At 38.0% G+C, this 13,860-nt stretch overlaps 1 protein-coding gene across 2 annotated transcripts in view; it reads left to right on the top strand.

Moving 5' to 3' along the window:
* The window catches only part of CERKL (ceramide kinase like), a 122,298-nt gene that overhangs the window by 43,413 nt on the left and 65,025 nt on the right, over positions 1-13,860 (top strand). The window lies entirely within an intron of this gene.

Here is a 13,860-nt window from a genome sequence, read left to right as displayed (position 1 = left end):
CCCAGCAACCCTCAGTTTGTTTTGTGAGATTAAGAGTCACTTATGGTTTATCTCCCTCCCAATCCCATCTTGCTTCATTTACTCTTCTCCTACCCCCTTAACCCCCCATGTTGCATCTCCTCTCCCTCATATCAGGGAGATCATATGATAGTTGTCTTTCTCCGATTGACTTATTTCGCTAAGCATGATACCCTCTAGTTCCATCCACGTCGTCGCAAATGGCAAGATTTCATTTCTTTTGATGGCTGCATAGTATTCCATTGTGTATATATACCACATCTTCTTTATCCATTCGTCTGTTGATGGACATCTAGGTTCTTTCCATAGTTTGGCTATTGTAGACATTGCTGCTATAAACATTCGGGTGCATGTGCCCCTTCGGATCACTACGTTTGTATCTTTGGGGTAAATACCCAGCAGTGCAATTGCGGGGTCATAGGGTAGTTCTATTTTCAGCATTTTGAGGAACCTCCATGCTGTTTTCCAGAGTGGTTGCACCAGCTTGCATTCCCACCAACAGTGTAGGAGGGTTCCCCTTTCTCCGCATCCTCGCCAGCATCTGTCATTTCCTGACTTGTTAATTTTAGCCATTCTGACTGGTGTGAGGTGGTATCTCATTGTGGTTTTGATTTGTATTTCCCTGATGCCGAGTGATATGGAACACTTTTTCATGTGTCTGTTGGCCATCTGGATGTCTTCTTTGCAGAAATATCTGTTCATGTCTTCTGCCCATTTCTTGATTGGATTGTTCGTTCTTTGGGTGTTGAGTTTGCTAAGTTCTTTATAGATTCTGGACACTAGCCCTTTATCTGATATGTCATTTGCAAATATCTTCTCCCATTCTGTCAGTTGTCTTTTGGTTTTGTTAACTGTTTCCTTTGCTGTGCAAAAGCTTTTGATCTTGATAAAATCCCAATAGTTCATTTTTGCCCTTGCTTCCCTTGCCTTTGGCGATGTTCCTAGGAAGATGTTGCTGCGGCTGAGGTCAAAGAGGTTGCTGCCTGTGTTGTCCTCAAGGATTTGGATGGATTCCTTTCTCACATTGAGGTCCTTCATCCATTTTGAGTCTATTTTCGTGTGTGGTGTAAGGAAATGATCCAATTTCATTTTTCTGCATGTGGCTGTCCAATTTTCCCAACACCATTTATTGAAGAGGCTGTCTTTTTTCCATTGGACATTCTTTCCTCCTTTGTCAAAGATTAGTTGACCATAGAGTTGAGGGTCTATTTCTGGGCTCTCTATTCTGTTCCATTGATCTATGTGTCTGTTTTTGTGCCAGTACCATGCTGTCTTGATGATGACAGCTTTGTAGTAGAGCTTGAAGTCTAGAATTGTGATGCCACAGACTTTGGCTTTCTTTTTCAATATTCCTTTGGCTATTCGAGGTCTTTTCTGGTTCCATATAAATTTTAGGATTATTTGTTCCATTTCTTTGAAAAAAATGGATGGTACTTTGATAGGAATTGCATTAAATGTGTAGATTGCTTTAGGTAGCATAGACATTTTCACAATATTTATTCTTCCAATCCATGAGCATGGAACATTTTTCCATTTCTTTGTGTCTTCCTCAATTTCTTTCATGAGTACTTTATAGTTTTCTGTGTACAGATTCTTAGTCTCTTTGGTTAGGTTTATTCCTAGGTATCTTACAGTTTTGGGTGCAATTGTAAATGGGATGGACTCCTTAATTTCTCTTTCTTCTGTCTTGTTGTTGGTGTAGAGAAATGCAACTGATTTCTGTGCATTGATTTTATATCCTGACACTTTACTGAATTCCTGTACCAGTTCTAGCAGTTTTGGAGTGGAGTCTTTTGGGTTTTCCACATATAGTATCATATCATCTGCGAAGAGTGATAGTTTGACTTCTTCTTTGCCGATTTGGATGCCTTTAATTTCTTTTTGTTGTCTGATTGCTGAGGCTAGGACTTCTAGTACTATGTTGAATAGCAGTGGTGATAACGGACATCCCTGCCGTGTTCCTGACCTTAGTGGAAATGCTTTCAGTTTTTCTCCATTGAGAATGATATTTGCGATAGGTTTTTCATAGATGGCTTTGATAATATTGAGGTATGTGCCCTCTATCCCTACACTTTGAAGAGTTTTGATCAGGAAGGGATGCTGTACTTTGTCAAATGCTTTTTCAGCATCTATGGAGAGTATCATATGGTTCTTGTTCTTTCTTTTATTAATGTGTTGTATCACATTGATTGATTTGCGGATGTTGAACCAACCTTGCAGCCCTGGAATAAATCCCACTTGGTCATGGTGAATAATCCTTTTAATGTACTGTTGAATCCTATTGGCTAGTATTTTGGTGAGAATTTTTGCATCTGTGTTCATCAAGGATATTGGTCTGTAGTTCTCTTTTTTGATGGGATCCTTGTCTGGTTTTGGGATCAAGGTGATGCTGGCCTCATAAAATGAGTTTGGAAGTTTTCCTTCCATTTCTATTTTTTGGGACAGTTTCAGGAGAATAGGAATTAGTTCTTCCTTAAATGTTTGGTAGAATTCCCCCGGGAAGCCGTCTGGCCCTGGGCTTTTGTTTGTTTGGAGATTTTTGATGACTGTTTCAATCTCTTTACTGGTTATGGGTCTGTTCAGGCTTTCTATTTCTTCCTGGTTCAGTTGTGGTAATTTATATGTCTCTAGGAATGCATCCATTTCTTCCAGATTGTCAAATTTGTTGGCATAGAGTTGCTCATAATATGTTCTTATGATTGTCTGTATTTCTTTGGTGTTAGTTGTGATCTCTCCTCTTTCATTCATGATTTTATTGATTTGGGTCCTTTCTCTTTTCTTTTTGAAAAGTCTGGCCAGGGGTTTATCAATCTTATTAATTCTTTCAAAGAACCAGCTCCTAGTTTCATTGATTTGTTCTATTGTTTTTTTGGTTTCTATTTCATTGATTTGTGCTCTGATCTTTATGATTTCTCTTCTCCTGCTGGGTTTAGGGTTTCTTTCTTGTTCTTTCTCCAGCTTCTTTAAGTGTAGGGTTAGTTTGTGTATCTGAGACCTTTCTTGTTTCTTGAGAAAGGCTTGTACCGCTATATATTTTCCTCTCAGGACTGCCTTTGTTGTGTCCCACAGATTTTGAACCGTTGTGTTTTCATTATCATTTGTTTCCATGAATTTTTTCAATTCTTCTTTAATTTCCTGGTTGACCCATTCATTCTTTAGAAGGATGCTGTTTAGTCTCCATGTATTTGGGTTCTTTCCAAATTTCCTCTTGTGATTGAGTTCTAGCTTCAGAGCATTATGGCCTGAAAATATGCAGGGAATGATCCCAATCTTTTGATACCGGTTGAGACCTGATTTAGGACCGAGGATGTGATCTATTCTGGAGAATGTTCCATGGGCACTAGAGAAGAATGTGTATTCTGTTGCTTTGGGATGAAATGTTGTGAATATATCTGTGATATCCATCTGGTCCAGTGTGTCATTTAAGGCCTTTATTTCCTTGTTGATCTTTTGCTTGGATGATCTGTCCATTTCAGTGAGGGGAGTGTTAAAGTACCCTACTATTATTGTATTATTGTTGATGTGTTTCTTTGATTTTGTTATTAATTGGTTTATATAGTTGGCTGCTCCCACGTTAGGGGCATAGATATTTAAAATTGTTAGATCTTCTTGTTGGACAGATCCTTTGAGTATGATATAGTGTCCTTCCTCATCTCTTATTATAGTCTTTGGCTTAAAATCTAATTGATCTGATATAAGGATTGCCACTCCTGCTTTCTTCTGATGTCCATTAGCATGGCAAATTCTTTTCCACCCCCTCACTTTAAATCTGAAGGTGTCTTCGGGTTTCAAATGAGTTTCTTGTAGGCAACATATAGATGGGTTTTGTTTTTTTATCCATTCTGATACCCTGTGTCTTTTGATTGGGGCATTTAGCCCATTTACATTCAGGGTAACTATTGAGAGATACGAATTTAGTGCCATTGTATTGCCTGTAAGGTGACTGTTATTGTATATTGTTTCTGTTCCTTTCTGATCTACTACTTTTAGGCTCTCTCTTTGCTTAGAGGACCCCTTTCAATATTTCCTGTAGAGCTGGCTTGGTGTTTGCAAATTCTTTCAGTTTTTGTTTGTCCTGGAAGCTTTTAATCTCTCCTTCTATTTTCAATGATAGCCTAGCTGGATATAGTATTCTTGGCTGCATGTTTTTCTCGTTTAGTACTCTGAATATATCATGCCAGCTCTTTCTGGCCTGCCAGGTTTCTGTGGATAAGTCTGCTGCCAATCTAATATTTTTACCATTGTATGTTACAGACTTCTTTTCCCGGGCTGCTTTCAGGATTTTCTCTTTGTCACTAAGACTTGTAAATTTGACTATTAGGTGATGGGGTGTGGACCTATTCTTATTGATTTTGAGGGGGGTTCTCTGAACCTCCTGGATTTTGATGCTTGTTCCCTTTTCCATATTGGGGAAATTCTCTCCAATAATTCTCTCCAATATACCTTCTGCTCCCCTCTCTCTTTCTTCTTCTTCTGGAATCCCAATTATTCTAATGTTGTTTCGTCTTATGGTGTCACTTATCTCTCGAATTCTGCCCTCGTGGTCCAGTAGCTGTTTGTCCCTCTTTTGCTCAGCTTCCTTATTCTCTGTCATTTGGTCTTCTATATCGCTAATTCTTTCTTCTGCCTCATTTATCCTAGCAGTGAGAGCCTCCATTTTTGATTGCACCTCATTAATAGCTTTTTTGATTTCAACTTGATTAGATTTTAGTTCTTTTATTTCTCCAGAAAGGGCTTTTATATCTCCCGAGAGGGTTTCTCTAATATCTTCCATGCCTTTTTCGAGCCCGGCTAGAACCTTGAGAATCGTCATTCTGAACTCTAGATCTGACATATTACCAATGTCTGTATTGATTAGGTCCCTAGCCTTTGGTACTGCCTCTTGTTCTTTTTTTTTGTGGTGAATTTTTCCTCCTTGTCATTTTGTCCAGATAAGAGTATATGAAGGAACAAGGAAAATACTAAAAGGGTGGCAACAACCCCAGGAAAATATGCTTTAGCCAAATCAGAAGAGATCCCAAATCGTGAGGGGTGGGGAAGGGGATATAAAGAGGTTCAGAAAGAAAAAAAGAAAAGAAAAAAAAAGAAAAAGAAAAAAGAAACAAATAAAAAAAGAAAACCAATAATGAAAAAATATAAAAAGGAAAAAAATATATATATATTAGATGAACTAGTTAAAAAACGTTAAAAAAGAAAAGGGTAAAAGTTAAAAAAATTTAGCAGAAGAAGAGAAAAAAAATTGAAAAAGAAAAAAAATTAAATTAACTGCAAGGCTAAAGAATCATGGGGAGAAAGCCATGAGTTCCGTGCTTTGCTTTCTCCTCCTCTGGAATTCCGCTGCTCTCCTTGGTGTTGAAACTGCACTCCTTGGTAGGTGAACTTGGTCCTGGCTGGGTTTCTTGTTGATCTTCTGGGGGAGGGGCCTGTTGTAGTGATTCTCAAGTGTCTTTGCTCCAGGCGGAGTCGCACCGCCCTTACCAGGGGCCGGGCTGAGTAATCCGCTCGGGTTTGCTTTCGGGAGCTTTTGTTCCCTGAGCGCTTTCCGTAGAGTCCGGAGGATGGGAACGAAGATGGCGGCCGCCCAGTCTCCGGCCCGGAGGAGCCGAGAGTCCGGGGCCCCACTCCTCAGTGCGCCCTCAGAGAACAGCGCCCAATTGCTCCCTTCACCCTGGCCTCCGGCCGCGCTCCGAGCTGACCGAGCCTGAGACCGGTTCAAGGTAAACCCGAGTTTAGAGCTCACTCCTCGGCTCTGTCTCTGTAGCCGGCTTCCCGGTTCTAATACCTGTAAGCTCTGCGACACTCAGACACCCCCGATCCTTCTGTGACCCTGTGGGACCTGAGGACACGCTGACCCCGCGTGCGCTTTACCCCAGTTAAGCCTCTGGAGCGATGTCCCTCAGCGGAACAGACTTTTAAAAGTCCCGATTTTGTGCTCCGTTGCTCCGCCGCTTGCCGGGAGCCGGCCCCTCCCCCCGCGGTCTATCTTCCCGTCGCTTTGGATTCACTTCTCCGCCAGTCCTACCTTTCAGAAAGTGGTTGATTTTCTCTTTCTAGAATTGCTGTTCTTCTTCTCTTCGATCTCCCGTTGGACTTGTAGGTGTTTGCCATCGTTAGATAAGCTATCTAGCTGATCTCCCGCAACCTGAAGTAGTCTCAGCCTGCTACTTCTCCGCCATCTTGACTCCTCCCCCCTCCCTTGTATCTTTTATCTGGGTTTTGGTGTCTGGGTAGTGCTAGTTTTATAGAATGAGTTGGGCAGTATCTCTCTTGAATGATCAGTTCCATGAAGAGGCTATAATAATCTGAAATAATAGTTCTTAAGTAATTTAGTTCAGTTGACTTGTTTTTGAAACTGTATTTTTCTATTCCTGTCTCTTGAACTTCTATTAGAATTATTTTCTTTCCATATATGTACTTATGGCAAGTGCATATATGAATAGGATGACTTGAGGATAACAGTTTGTCTTTATAAGGGTTGATTTTTCTAAAAGTTAAGCTCCAGAGGACAGAGAATATATGTACTAAAATATTATCTCATAATGAATTTAGTGTTTCTGAAATTTCTAATTGGAATTTGTATTTTATATGCTAAATAAAATGCATGAGTAGACATATGCAATTTAGATTTCTAGAACATATCTAGTAAAATATAATCAAATTGAGTTTTAAGATTGATTTTTTTTTTCCTCCTACACTTGTAAATCTTTTTTCCTTTTCAGCCTATTTCTTTCTCTTTGCCAGCTGGATCAGACAGAGTAGAGGCAGCTGATGTAGTTGATGGTACAGTTTGGTTTAAGGTGACAAGGGGCAGAGAGAGGTGCCAGAGGTAGAGTAGCCACATGGTGATGTTAGAAAGTTGCAGGCCAGGCATCATTGATCAAGAAGACCAAGAACCCAAGTTGACCAAAGGCAACCAACTGACAAGGTTATGCCCATAAACAAGGAGCTGAAGTGACATATTAAAACTAGGAGACCCTGTTACTAAGTTTCCCATGCTTCCTTGTTAGTGCCCTTGGGACTTTCAAGGAGAGCTGATCCTTTCAAGAAGGCAGGAAAATCGCCTGGGTGGCTCAGTAGGTTAAGCTGCTGCTTTCGGTTCAGGTCATGATCACAGGGTCCTGGGATCGAGTCCTGCACCGGGATCTCTGCTCAGCAGGGAGCCTGGTTCCCCCTTTCTCTCTGCCTACCTCTCTGCCTACTTGTGATCTCTCCTGTCAAATAAATAAAATGTTAGAAAAAAAAAAGACAGGAAAACGACAGTGGGCATAGTAAAGTTCCTGTCTTTGGAAACATGGTGAAAAAATATATATATATATATATTTTTTTTTTTTAACTAAAAGTATTCCACTTTAACAGTGGGTCTTTTACAGTGTTTTATTTTAAATTTATGTGAGAAGAGATTCTAAAAAGTTGAAGTAAAATAAAAAAAAATTAGTAAGTTCAGTTGAATTAAATTGCTTTGGGCAGGTACTCATGTTACTCGTGTTCTATAAAATAAGAAAGCCATTGGCTTGGGAGAGGCAAAGCTCTTCCTTTCACTGAGGGCTTGAGAAAATTTTCTCCCATGGGGCTTATGAAGGGCTGGCAGAGTGAAGAGGCAACTTGCTTGCATCTATCTCACCCATAAAATCAATAATAAGTAAGCAGAGGACATCATAACAAAGCTCAATTTAGTAAAAGCAATTTTATGGGCATACTGGGGCTTATCTAAAGAAAACAGACCGCATGTACACAAAACAAAAAACACTGCCCGGATATTTTTCCAGCTTAATGAATGATGTTTTGGTTTGGTCTAGGATCAAATCTAGAAAAATTACAGAGATGAATAAATTTATGTATCTTTTAGGATGTAATCTTCAGGGAGTGTTACTTTGTGTAACTTTGATAAGAGTTGGAAGAAAAAGCTAAAAAAAAAAATAGAACAAAACCCAGTTTTGATACGAGTTGGAGATTATAAAATATATGAGGTCATATTCTCTGGCAAGTTTCCTGCAGAAGAGTGATTTTGCTGATTCAGACAAATAGACTGACAGTTCAAATCAACCAATGCGAACAACTAAAACAGGGTTGAAATCGTCAATTAGAATGAAGGAACTTAACTATGATGGTCTGAATGAATGACTTTGCCCCCAAGTAGCCTTAGAAGTCTTATAGGAGTAGCCAATTCCTCATCTCCATGCCCCTCAGAGACAGTCCTGTGTTGATTTCATGATATATGAATTGTAACAATATGTAAACAATATGTAAACAAATGAATGTTTACAGCTCCAAATCTCTACCAAACTTTATATTATATCAACATTTCCTTTTAAGGTTGCAGTTTTAGAAAATTTTTCTTGTTATTATTATTTTTTACTTGCAAATCTATGTAAAGCACGTGTTCATTAAAGTGCCTGTCAACTGAGAGGTCAGCATGATTGGCTCAAGCCTCAGTCCAGAAGTGCATGTGTCTTTCTTGAGGGAAATAGGGTGATTATCTTCCAGCTCTGATTTGCAGAGTTGGGTCTATCTGTGGATTTTCCTCCTGTCTCATATTTCACTGTTCCTGTTCTATGCTATACTGTACTGATCAGGACTGGCTGATGGTGATTACTGATTTCCATTTTTTAAAAATCCCTACCTAAGGAATTTGTGTTTGTACCAGACTTGAATGAATTTTAGGGCAAGGGTAGATGAGGGCAATACATAGAAATGTACATCATAAAAATATAGATGACTTATGTTTGATTGTTAGACATCACTATTTTAAGTCCCTAAACCTTGCTTTTAACTGGTTCTGTGGCAAAACCAGATTAAAAAATATATATTTTTGAATGGGTTCATTTTGAATGAATGTCTTTAATCAGGAACTGCAGTTTTCTTCCTGCCAGTCTTCTACATCTTCCCCAGTCCCCCCTTTTTTAATTCTGTGAAGATAAATGTGAAGAAAACATTAAAAGCCTCAGCTGGTTTTTCCTTTAGTCTAATTCATCTTACAATTAGAATTATAGTATATTTAGACACTAAGAATTACTTTCAAATATGCATACTTATATTTTGAGCTGGAGCAATGAATAAGATTTGATGAATTTTTGAGGAAAGAACTGGGCAACACTAGAAAGAGGAAAAAGCCAACTCCCAAATACTTGAAGTTTTAAGACATAGATAAAAAGTGACCAGATTAAAGTTTGTATTTATATTTGCATTTATAAGAAGGGAGTCTTAAAACACTTTCAATTTTTGTTTGAAAATAAATCCTTTTTTTTAGGTTTTTTTTTTTTTTTTTTAAACACAGTTGAACACAGTATCTTTTTAAATTTTTAGTAATAGAAAAGTCACCATAACTTTATTGGCTAACAGACAATATTAGGTTTATTCATCCAACACACGTTTTATATCAGGCCCTGTGTTAATTTCTGAGAATACAGAAATAAATGAGATGTATGCTTGTGTGGAGCACTCTCGCTCTGGGAGACAGAGAAGAAAATATGTATTATAAATGTGTTAAGGGCCACAAAGGAAATATAAACAGACCAATAGGGAGCATAAACATTGATCATTGATTCAGAAATTAAAAATCTTTAAAAAATGCAGTTGAATAAGGCTGGTATATAGTCGCTGATAAGCCTCATATATAGTTACTGTGGTGAAAGTAATTTAATAGTATTTTTTATACCTGTGATACAAAGATAAACATGCATAACCTTTAAATACAGCATGTGGGTACACCAGACATGTTAATTTTTATTCAATTAGGGTGTGACCCAGTCTCTGCATATTTGGGTTTCCTAGAAATGGTGAATTGCAAGCTTCTCTGGACCCAGAGCAAACCTCTTCTTTAGAAACTATAACATATATTTTAAAGCATATTAATAGGCTTTTTTCCCCCTTTTTTTTGTGGGGTGGGGAGTGGGGGGAGAGAGAAAAGGGACAGAGGGAATCTTAAGTTAATTAAGTTAATTAAGAGAATCCTAAATATGCTCCACGCCCAGCACAGAGTCTAATGCTGGGCTGGATCCCATGATCCTGAGATCATGACCTGAGCCAAAATCAAGCATCGGCCACTTAACTGACTGAGCCACCCATGCGCCCCCATATTCAGGGGCTTTCCGACAGATACCCTACAGAAGAGAATAAAACAAAGTATCCCTCAGGTGATGTTCAGGGCCACTCAGACCTGAACGAGTTTACAGGAATGAACTGGTTGATCTCCAGTGGAGGACTTAGCAGAAGGTTGAAGACGTGAGGACAAAGATGAAAAAAAAAATTCTTAAGTCTCATGCCCAAGTAACTTGGAGAAGGTAATGTCCAAAAGAGACAACGATGAATTCAGAAGACTGGTTGATTTGAAGGAAAGATGTTCTGTTCAAGACACATTTGGAATATATTACAGTGTCCTCTTGGAGATGTTTAGTATGCTGGTGTTTTGAGAGAAAAACGTGAGGAGGTAGAGTTGATGTGATGGGCATGATGGAAGTTTGTAAAAAAGTAATAAGGAGTTAAAAAAAAAAAAGCAGAGGGCTGAATACAGAATCTTGGGTGATACTCATATATTAAAATAGAGAAAAGGTGCCTGGGTGGCTCAGTTGGTTAAGCATCTGACTCTTGAGTTTGGCTTAGGTCATGATCTCGGGGTCTTGAGATGAGCCTCTAGTTGGGCTCCAAGCTAGATGTGGATCCTGCTTAAGATTCTCTTGTTCCCTCTGCCACCCCTGCTCCCCACATCTCCACTGGCTCATGCATGCTCTCTCTTTCTTAAAAAAAAAAAGGGGGGGTGTGGGGAGGTGGGTGAGCAGAGAAGACAAAAGCCAGAACAACAACAAAACAAGTCATGGTCTAAAAAACAAAAACGAACCTATTCTAAAATAGGACCATTGAATTTTGTTGTTATATTTGGGTTTTGTTAATTTATTTGTAAAATTTAATAGTTACCCAGACACGTTAACAGAGGCATTTTTAGCACATATCTGGTTGACTGTTACTTCTGATATTATATTTTTTCCATTTCATTTCTAAGTGCTAATTTCATGAAGTAGGCAAATATAAATAAGCCATATTTAATTGAGTACATCTTGCCCTTGTAATGTAACAACCTACTCTCTATTTCAACAGCCTCCCTCAGTTTTCAGCTATGAAAAATAGAGAAAATGGAAAAATTACTTAATGCTTGTTTTTTATTCCTAAGAAGAATGATTTTTCTCTAGTTTCCCCCAAATGTCAAATCTGTTCCCTATGGGATAATAATGTTGGTCTTCAGAGGATGCTCTCTTTGATAGGAAAAGCTAGGGCTTCCTAAAACATTGATTTTGTTTAATATTTATGTTCTCTTCTGTAAGAAAATTATAGTGAAATATTTTTTTAAAATCCAAGCTATATCCATTAAATTATCATGAATCAGGCACAATTTTTCTTAACAGGAGAACAGAATGATAGCAAATTTTACTTGGATGTACTGCCAAATGATGTACTTATAAGGAATAATAAACTAAAGATCAACATTATAATGATTATTTAAAAATAAGCAGTTATATATCAAATGTATGATAGCTTCAGACATTCCATGGTGTACTATTTGAATTGGCAACACTTGTCTTCTTAGGGACAAGTTATTTTCTGCAAAGACATTATGTCTGAAACATGGATAATTTCTCTTTTGAAGCACTAAAAAATAATTTAAGATTGTTTTATGACCACTTGAGTAGGACATCAAAATTATGTCTGTCACTCTTGAATATGGTTTTACTATCAATATATATTAATATTATGTAGAAACCGATTAAATATGTATCAGATTATTTGCATGTAAATATCAAAGTCCAGTCCCACTGGAAGTACTCTCTCCAACAAAAGTCATATGATGTCCGTTTCCTGTAGTGGTTTCAAACTGAACTCTGGAGGGTCACCACCCCAATCCCCAGGACCTGCCTCCTGGGTGGGAGTCCACTGCACCTCTCACTCACCCTTGGGCAAGTGTAGCTCCTAATTTAGGTGTTTTATATAATTCAGATGGGACTGAATAAGTCTTTCTTTGAAGAAAGTTTCCAAAATGAAAGCATTGGGAAATCTCTGATTCAGTTATCCCTGGGGATGATAACCTCATAGTATTTCAAACCTGTCATGCATGTCTTTTTTGCTGACTGCTGGGCACACAAAGACCTGATGTCTTTGAGCTATCAGAATGTACACTCACTATGGCAACCATAGACTTGGAACTCTCAGAGACTGCCCATGTAATTTTATTCTTTTCAGTACAAATTACTTATTAAAAATACACTTTAATGTATTTTTTTCTTTTTATAAATTTATATATTGCTTACAACTCAATTTGCAGATAGGGAAAATATATTTTATCAAATCAAAGACTGAAATTGAGTTTAAAAAATTTACTTCAAAGTTTTAGAATTTTTTTTTCTTTCTTGAACTTTTTTGTTGCTTTCTAGCTGGACCTTCAGAGAAAAACACTGAAATTAAACTAGTTTCTATTAAATTAGTAATGATTAGTAGTATTACTTAGCTCTTCAAAGGATATTAACATATTAAAAAGAAAATCTTTTTGAACCAATCTCCAATTTCATCAAATTTCTAACTGAAAATGTAAATGTATGGAAACATTGGGCTCATGCAAAATTTGCTTAATAACATACAGGAAAAAGTACTATTTATCTTGAACCAGTTTGACATTTTGAGTTATTGTTTTATTCCAACAATTAGTAGTGTAAAAAAAAAAAATCACTGTGAACAAGAGTCCCCAGACATTACAAACTTGAGCAGGAGACACCTACCCCCCCCCAAGAATTCATATGCTAGAACAAGCAGAGAATATGAAATAAGTACATTAAAAATTATTTAAAAATATTAGGGGTATCTGGGTGGCTCAGTCTGTTAAACATCTGAGTCTATATTTTTAAGATTTTATTTTTTTGATAGAGAGTGAGCACAGGCAGGGGAAGCAGTAGAGGGAGGGGGAGAATCAGGGTCCCCCCGGAGCAGAGAGCCCAATGTGGGGCTTGATCCCAGGACTCCAGGTTGATGACCTGAGCTGAAGGGAGACGCTTAACTGACTGAGCCACCGAGGTGCCCCAAGTGTCTGACTCTTGATTGACTCAGGTCGTGATTTCTCAGGGTTGTGAGATAGGCCCCCATGTTGGATCCATACCTCGTATGGAGCCTGCTTAAGATTCTCTCCCTGTGCCCCTCCCTACCTTAAAACAAGAAAAATTTAAAAACATGAAAGAATGCATGTTTTTATTCAATTCTATTCAATTGCAAGGCTGTCATAAAAAAGAATAGCATTTTTGCTATGGCATGTATTTATGAATCTCATTTTTTTAAAAAGTTCCTTCTTCTTAGGACTTTGCTATTCTGATTCTGAGAATTCAGAGGTTCTGATTAAATTTGTCTCAGTAATTCAAGCTTCAGTATTCTTACAGTCCTTGAGGTTTTAATGTGTTGTCAGGGCCAAAGACCACAGATGTCAAAGATCTGAACAGCAGTTTGGTTTAATGAACATATGTAAAACTCTGTACTCCACACTTACAAAGGTATCTTTCCAGGGATTAATTATAGGTATAGTCTTATTCTTGCTTTGTTAAATATTCTTAAAGGTTAGCCAATACCTATTCCTGAGTCATATAAGATTATCACTTCTTTTCCATGACAGTTACCTTGGGATTGGTTCACAAGAGCCTGGTAAAGACTGACAGGCATGCCAAGAGTTTCTCTTGCCCCCTGAAGTTTCTTTCCTACTAGCATCAGCTCTAATTCATAACCATTACTCCTTCAGCTGAAGGCAAGTTAGAATTAGTTCTAAGGGAGCTCATAATGTTGTTTGTACTTGGCATGAGTGACACAGGACCGTCTTCC

Source organism: Lontra canadensis, unplaced genomic scaffold (assembly GCF_010015895.1).
Source record: "Lontra canadensis isolate GAN:19392208 unplaced genomic scaffold, GSC_riverotter_1.0 scaffold11, whole genome shotgun sequence".
Taxonomy (NCBI): domain Eukaryota; kingdom Metazoa; phylum Chordata; class Mammalia; order Carnivora; family Mustelidae; genus Lontra; species Lontra canadensis.
Note: the sequence above shows the minus strand (reverse complement) of the source record. Positions and strands in the feature narration are given on the sequence as shown.